The sequence below is a fragment of the Schistocerca serialis genome, chromosome 1, assembly GCF_023864345.2.
Source record: "Schistocerca serialis cubense isolate TAMUIC-IGC-003099 chromosome 1, iqSchSeri2.2, whole genome shotgun sequence".
Classification (NCBI taxonomy): domain Eukaryota; kingdom Metazoa; phylum Arthropoda; class Insecta; order Orthoptera; family Acrididae; genus Schistocerca; species Schistocerca serialis.
The window spans coordinates 940,498,404-940,504,212 of NC_064638.1; positions in this window are offsets into that span (position 1 = coordinate 940,498,404).

Genomic DNA, 5,809 nt, shown 5'->3' on the forward strand with positions numbered 1-5,809 from the left:
AACACTTCTCCCGTACAGGCCCCTATAATCTCTTAGTTCGTCGTATAAGCGACCGAACTGCCTTAACCAGACCTCATCCCTCTCTGCATCCCCTCGCTCTATGACGGACGTGTTATCCGACATCCGATCTTCTCTCAACAATTGCGAATCATTCTGAAACTCAATCTCCAGTTCTGCTGTGGGTGTTACAGCTGCCACTTTATAATCTATTTCCGGAACACTACTTACATTGTTCTCACTGACAGTGAATGTATTTTCTACTGCCGTGTCTACAGCTGATCTACTACTTGTGGGCGCACTCCTTTCTCTTAACACTGGCACACTCTCTCGCCGTTGATTATTCCATACGGAATTTTCATAACGACGACACCTCGGTTTTCTACTGTTATTGGGCCACCAAAATTTCTCCACGCCCGGTTGGCCCCTCACCGGCGCGGCTAATGGTTTCCCTGTCTCGTCCCAGCAGATACGCTCCCCGGATGCTGCTGAGGCGGCTGATCACACCCTCTGGCGTTATTACTATTCTGCGAAGCCCGTATCACGATAGTATAATACTGGTTTCCGTCATTCCTGTTATTATTTGCATTGTATCGATTATCATTACGGCCCGAACCACTATTGTTATTGCTGCCAAGATTGCGGTATGCATTATTCCCATAGTTGTCGTTGTGGTTGCTGTGGTACCCGTTGTTGTTACCACGGCCTCTACCACTGTCACGATTATTGCGCCAATTGTCCTCGTCCTCAACTCTTTCCAGGAAATCATTGATTGTCCTGTAATTGCTTCCTATGTAGCGTTTTGTATCATCTGGAAGCTTCTTGTAGAGTTCCCAGACTATTTCGGATTCCGCGCGGCGATCACGCAAATATTCCAACTTGCGGATCCAGCCCTCACAAAACTCCTTCATCGAGCCGCGCGAATTCGCATCGAAAGGCCTCGATACGACAAATTCGCGCCAGACACTTTGCTGTTTTTGCTCTGACCAGTACTCAGCCAGAAACAAATTTTTAAACTCGTCAAAAGTCAGGTTCGTAATGTTGAGGTTTAAGCCCCAACGCTTGGCATCACCAGCCAGCACATCAATAACCGCATTAATTTTTCTCTCATTAGTCCATGATCTGGGTAAAACTCTTTCACAGTTTGTAATGAAATCCGTCGCATGTACACCGCCTTTTTTCAAGGGGTCGAACCGATCCTCTTTCGTCAACAATTCCGAACTGTGTGCACAGATTGGCACATAGCTCTGTTTTTCGTCAAGTTTCTTTTCTAATTCCGACACTCTCGTAATTACTTGGCAAGTGGTTGCCGCAAGCGTTTCCACTTCCCTATTTTCCTCTTCGCAGGTATTAGCCTGCTTCGTCACTTTAGCATCAACCTCGGACACTAAAGGCTTTAAAGTTTCCACCTTCTTTTGATCCTCTTTTTTCACTAATTGAATTTGTTCCGTCACCTTATTCTCGATGATCGGAGCAACTGCTTCTCCTACACTTTTTTCGATTCTGCTAATTTCGGAATTAAAACGCGTATTTATGCTCGCAATTTCCGCATGAACGCCTATCATTTCCTGTTTAAGATTACCGATTTCGGTATTAATCACAACAATATCTTCTTTGATTTTATCAATTTTTGCGTTAACAACTCCAACATTGTTGTTAACAACATTAATAGCTTTGTTCTGATTGTCTAGCTTCCTGTCAAATTTTTCAGACTGAGCTTCTTGCTTGGCAGCCTGAGCTTTAATTTCTGCCGATTGAGTTTCTATCTTGCTAGACTGAGCCTTGATTTCGTTAATCAAAACATTCAATAAATCAGCTAAATTCCCGGAAACTACCGGTTTTACTTCCGTAGCGGCTTCCTCTTTAATTGTCTCTGCGTATTCGTCATCAAGGGGTTCAGATTTGATTTTCACTTCCGATTCCGAAACATTTTCTAAAGTTTGGAATTCCATTTCTGCTCTTTGTTGCGTTTGGACGGTCGCGTCTTTCACGCCAGCCGCCTGCCCCTGAACAATGGGTACCGCGGTGCGCGTTTCCCACTGTTCGACCGATTGTTCCCTATCCAAGTCTACCTAATTTTGGTAATTGTTGCCTTCACTCATTTTAATAATTTTCAATATAAATAACAAATCTCAAATCTAATTAGAATTCCTCCCACTACTTAATCTCGCTGACGTAACGACCTGTTCGTAACCAATACTTTGTTACGACATTTGCACCAAACAAAATTCGTGTCCAGAACAACTTCAAATCTGAAGATTGTCCTGTCACCAGGTCGCCACGTGTAACCTCCCCCTCACTTAACGACCTTAATGACAGTGAAAAATTAAACCGCGTGTCCCTAATGGAAATTTGGGAAAAGCAATCATCACCGAAGTTAATCTGTCGGTAAAGAGGGAGGAAAGGGTTACATCTAAATGAAAGGAAAAATGCAAATGAAACTGGTGGAAATTAATTTTGAAAAGGGGTAAAGTTAATGAAGAAAGTAAATGTGCGGCCGTTACGTTAACAATTAACTAGCGGTAATTAGATATTTGAGATTTGGGGGAAATTACGGTCGCCAGCCCTAAGGACAATTACTATAGTAACTGAAAAAGAAAGGTAATTACACATATAATTAGCACTGGAAGCGTGGCAACTGAAGGTTGACACGTGTAGTGTGAAAACTGAAAGTTTGTCAGAAGTAATAACTTTCGCTGCACTCTGACTTAATTTAGCAAAAGAATTAATAAAATCGGAAAACTGAAAGTTAATTTAGTGACTGAAATTAATAAGAAGCTTTCTTTCTTAGCACATCGAAATTCAGTAAAATACGGTTAGTCTTGGACTACCTCAACAATCATTTCAAAAGCTACTTGAATCTACGCAATTTAGAAATAAGAGATTTAGCTTTGAACTTGAGTTAAATGATTCTGAACAATTAACAATAGTAAGATTTAGTACGTACCAAGCTGAGCTGCAGTCACAGGTAAGCTAAAATACGGTAACAAAACTCGCACTCTTAATTTGTGCTTGCGTAATCTAAATATTGTAGCCAGCTATGAATACTTAAACTGAACTTTGAAATTAAAGCAGTGAAATGGAATTATGCTGGCGTTTGAATTTCAACGACACTCGGGTTCATTTCGGAAAAGGAAGGGACCCTGCTTGGTAATGCAATTGGGACAATGAGCAACAAAGGTTCATGCTAAGTAGCTGTAATTTTGTGATGCAACAATTTTAAAAGTTTGAAAAGCTGAGGTCTGCCATACAGTTCTAAAACTTAACGTACTTCCAGTCTTCCTTGTTGGTTGATTGAAGGTTTGAAGCCGTCGATCGAGGATGTGGCGACAGTCACTCATTGTCGGCCGTCGCTGTTGCAGAAGCTGGATGTTGGCGCGCCTTCTTCTCGACACGGTCACCAGACGAAACGGGCTCTTGATGTGCGCCAGCTAATGCTTCCCGTCCGCGACACCATGTCAGAAACTATCACCGCAAGTCGAGCGCAATTACATGCTGCCAAACCCCGAAAGCGCGGCAACTCGCGGGAGCTTCACACCACACACCTGCTCCACTCGCTACTCCAGCCAGACTCCTTCTGCTCCGCCCGCGCTCCACGCGGCCGAGTTCACACTACCAAAGATCCTACACACTTTCGTTCTTCACACGACCTATCGATGTATTCGTTCGATAGCATAGTTTCACCTAGGCCAGACCCAGCGTATAAATACAAATAATATTCACAAAATAAACCAATTATAAATCTACATAAATGCATATATATATATATATATATATATATATATATATATATATATATATACAAATAGTAAAACAATTACAGTATATAAAGACACAGAAATGTCATATCTTGAGGTAACAAAACAAGGGAAAAAAAATAGTACAATAGATGGAAATACGAGGATGTGCATTTCCGGCGTTACACGTGCCCCACATCGTCTGAGGATGTTCGTGTAACCTAAACAGACTCAGAAAATGTCCCAAAAAAAAAAACAGCGGAAATGCATATGGTCAAAATATCAACAAAATTTAGCATTCGTCTAATTAAGCATAAATCAATTTTTAGACCATAATAATTGAGTGGAGACACTCCTAATCTTATTCCACTCTGTCATCTTGCACAAAATAAAACAGGTTGACAACATATTAAAATTCACAGAAAATATAGAAAATGGTTTAGCTATTCCAAAATCATTAAAATTCGTAACACTATGAGAAATGGAATACTATTTGCAAAATTAATTAGAGTGCATGGTCATAAAAACAGGTAGATCAAAATACGCAGATAAATAATTAAATAGACTACACATTTTATATAACCTTTTCATAATTAATATTCTCGTCACGAGAATCTATTTAACGCTAAACAAGAAAATAATGTACAGCAGATCGACAAAAACATAAATATTAACAGCAGAATTCTTTCAGCTGTCCAGGAAGAAAAACAATTCCGCCTTCCGTACTCGCAAGTACAAAGAATGCCGACAGCGGCACAAGACCCAACAGCGGCACAAGAGCCGACAGCGGCTCGCCTCGCCAGTATTGTTGCGCCCGCGTGTGCGGCACGCTTGATCTCACTCGCCCTTGTGACGGCGTTTCCAGAACGTCCGTTTCACTGAATTCTTTCGGAAAAACTCACTCCCGAGTAATCTCAAGGAGTCCATAAACACTATCACAGTGGATAACTCAACACTGTCCATCACACGCATGTACTAGCCTGAAACTTAAAACAGCGTCTAAGTACATCGGCAATGACTAGTAAATCAGATATTTATGAAATCTTACAGCTATTTACAAAATCATATTTACATTCCTTAATCTACTGTGACTCAGCTGAAAACTTAAAGTAGCAGCTTGGATTTTTCAGTTGATTAGATCATGATTAAATTGATTAAAATTAAATTGATTAATCAAAATTAATTACTTATTAATTACAACTTCTTTAATGACCTTGGTCAGTCAAAAGCATGGCAATCTAGCAAATCGTTAAATCTTACACTCTATTTTACATACCGTACAAATTACCCATTGTGTGGTATTAATCGATCCTAGGTCGGTACAATTTCAAGTCTACAATGTTCCATATACTTAATAGTTTTCCAGAGCTTGGATACTCTAAGCAGTAAGTACTTGTGTGAGGTATACCAATGACTTTATATGGTCCATTATAAACAAACTTAAATTTAGGGATTTCATGGTCTATCTCGCTCAATTTCTCCTGAGCTTTTACAAGTACTAAGTCTCCGATTGCAAACTTAGCAAAACGCGCTTTAGCTTCATGACGACGTATGCGAGCATCGGCTTTTAGCTTCATTACTTCTCGCAAACGATCTTTTTTCACACCAATACTAATGTTAATCCGTGGAGGGAATTTGATTATCTCTTCCAATTCACTTTCTACACTTTTGACAATGCCGAAATTCCTCATGTTACGGCAGTTCAAACTTATTCCTACGTCAATGTCATCCGGCCAGTTAACAATGTGTATAGGCTGGTATTGCCTATGCACACCGTCTCCTGCCTCGTCAAAACCAACTACCATTGTTTTATCTAGTGACATACATGTCAAAGTTTTGCTTTCGCAGTTAATCACTGCACGGTACTTTAATAGCCAATCTAACCCGATAATTACTTCCGTAGTTAAGTCTGGCACGACGACAAACTCTTGTTCAAATCGTGCCCCACATATCTCGAAGTTGACAAAAATCTGTTTTGTGACCGGTTTACTGGCCTTCCCAGTAGCACCGATAATTTTCACTCCTGTTACTGGCATAACTACGATGGCAGGTCTGTCTTTCAGTAACTCAAATAT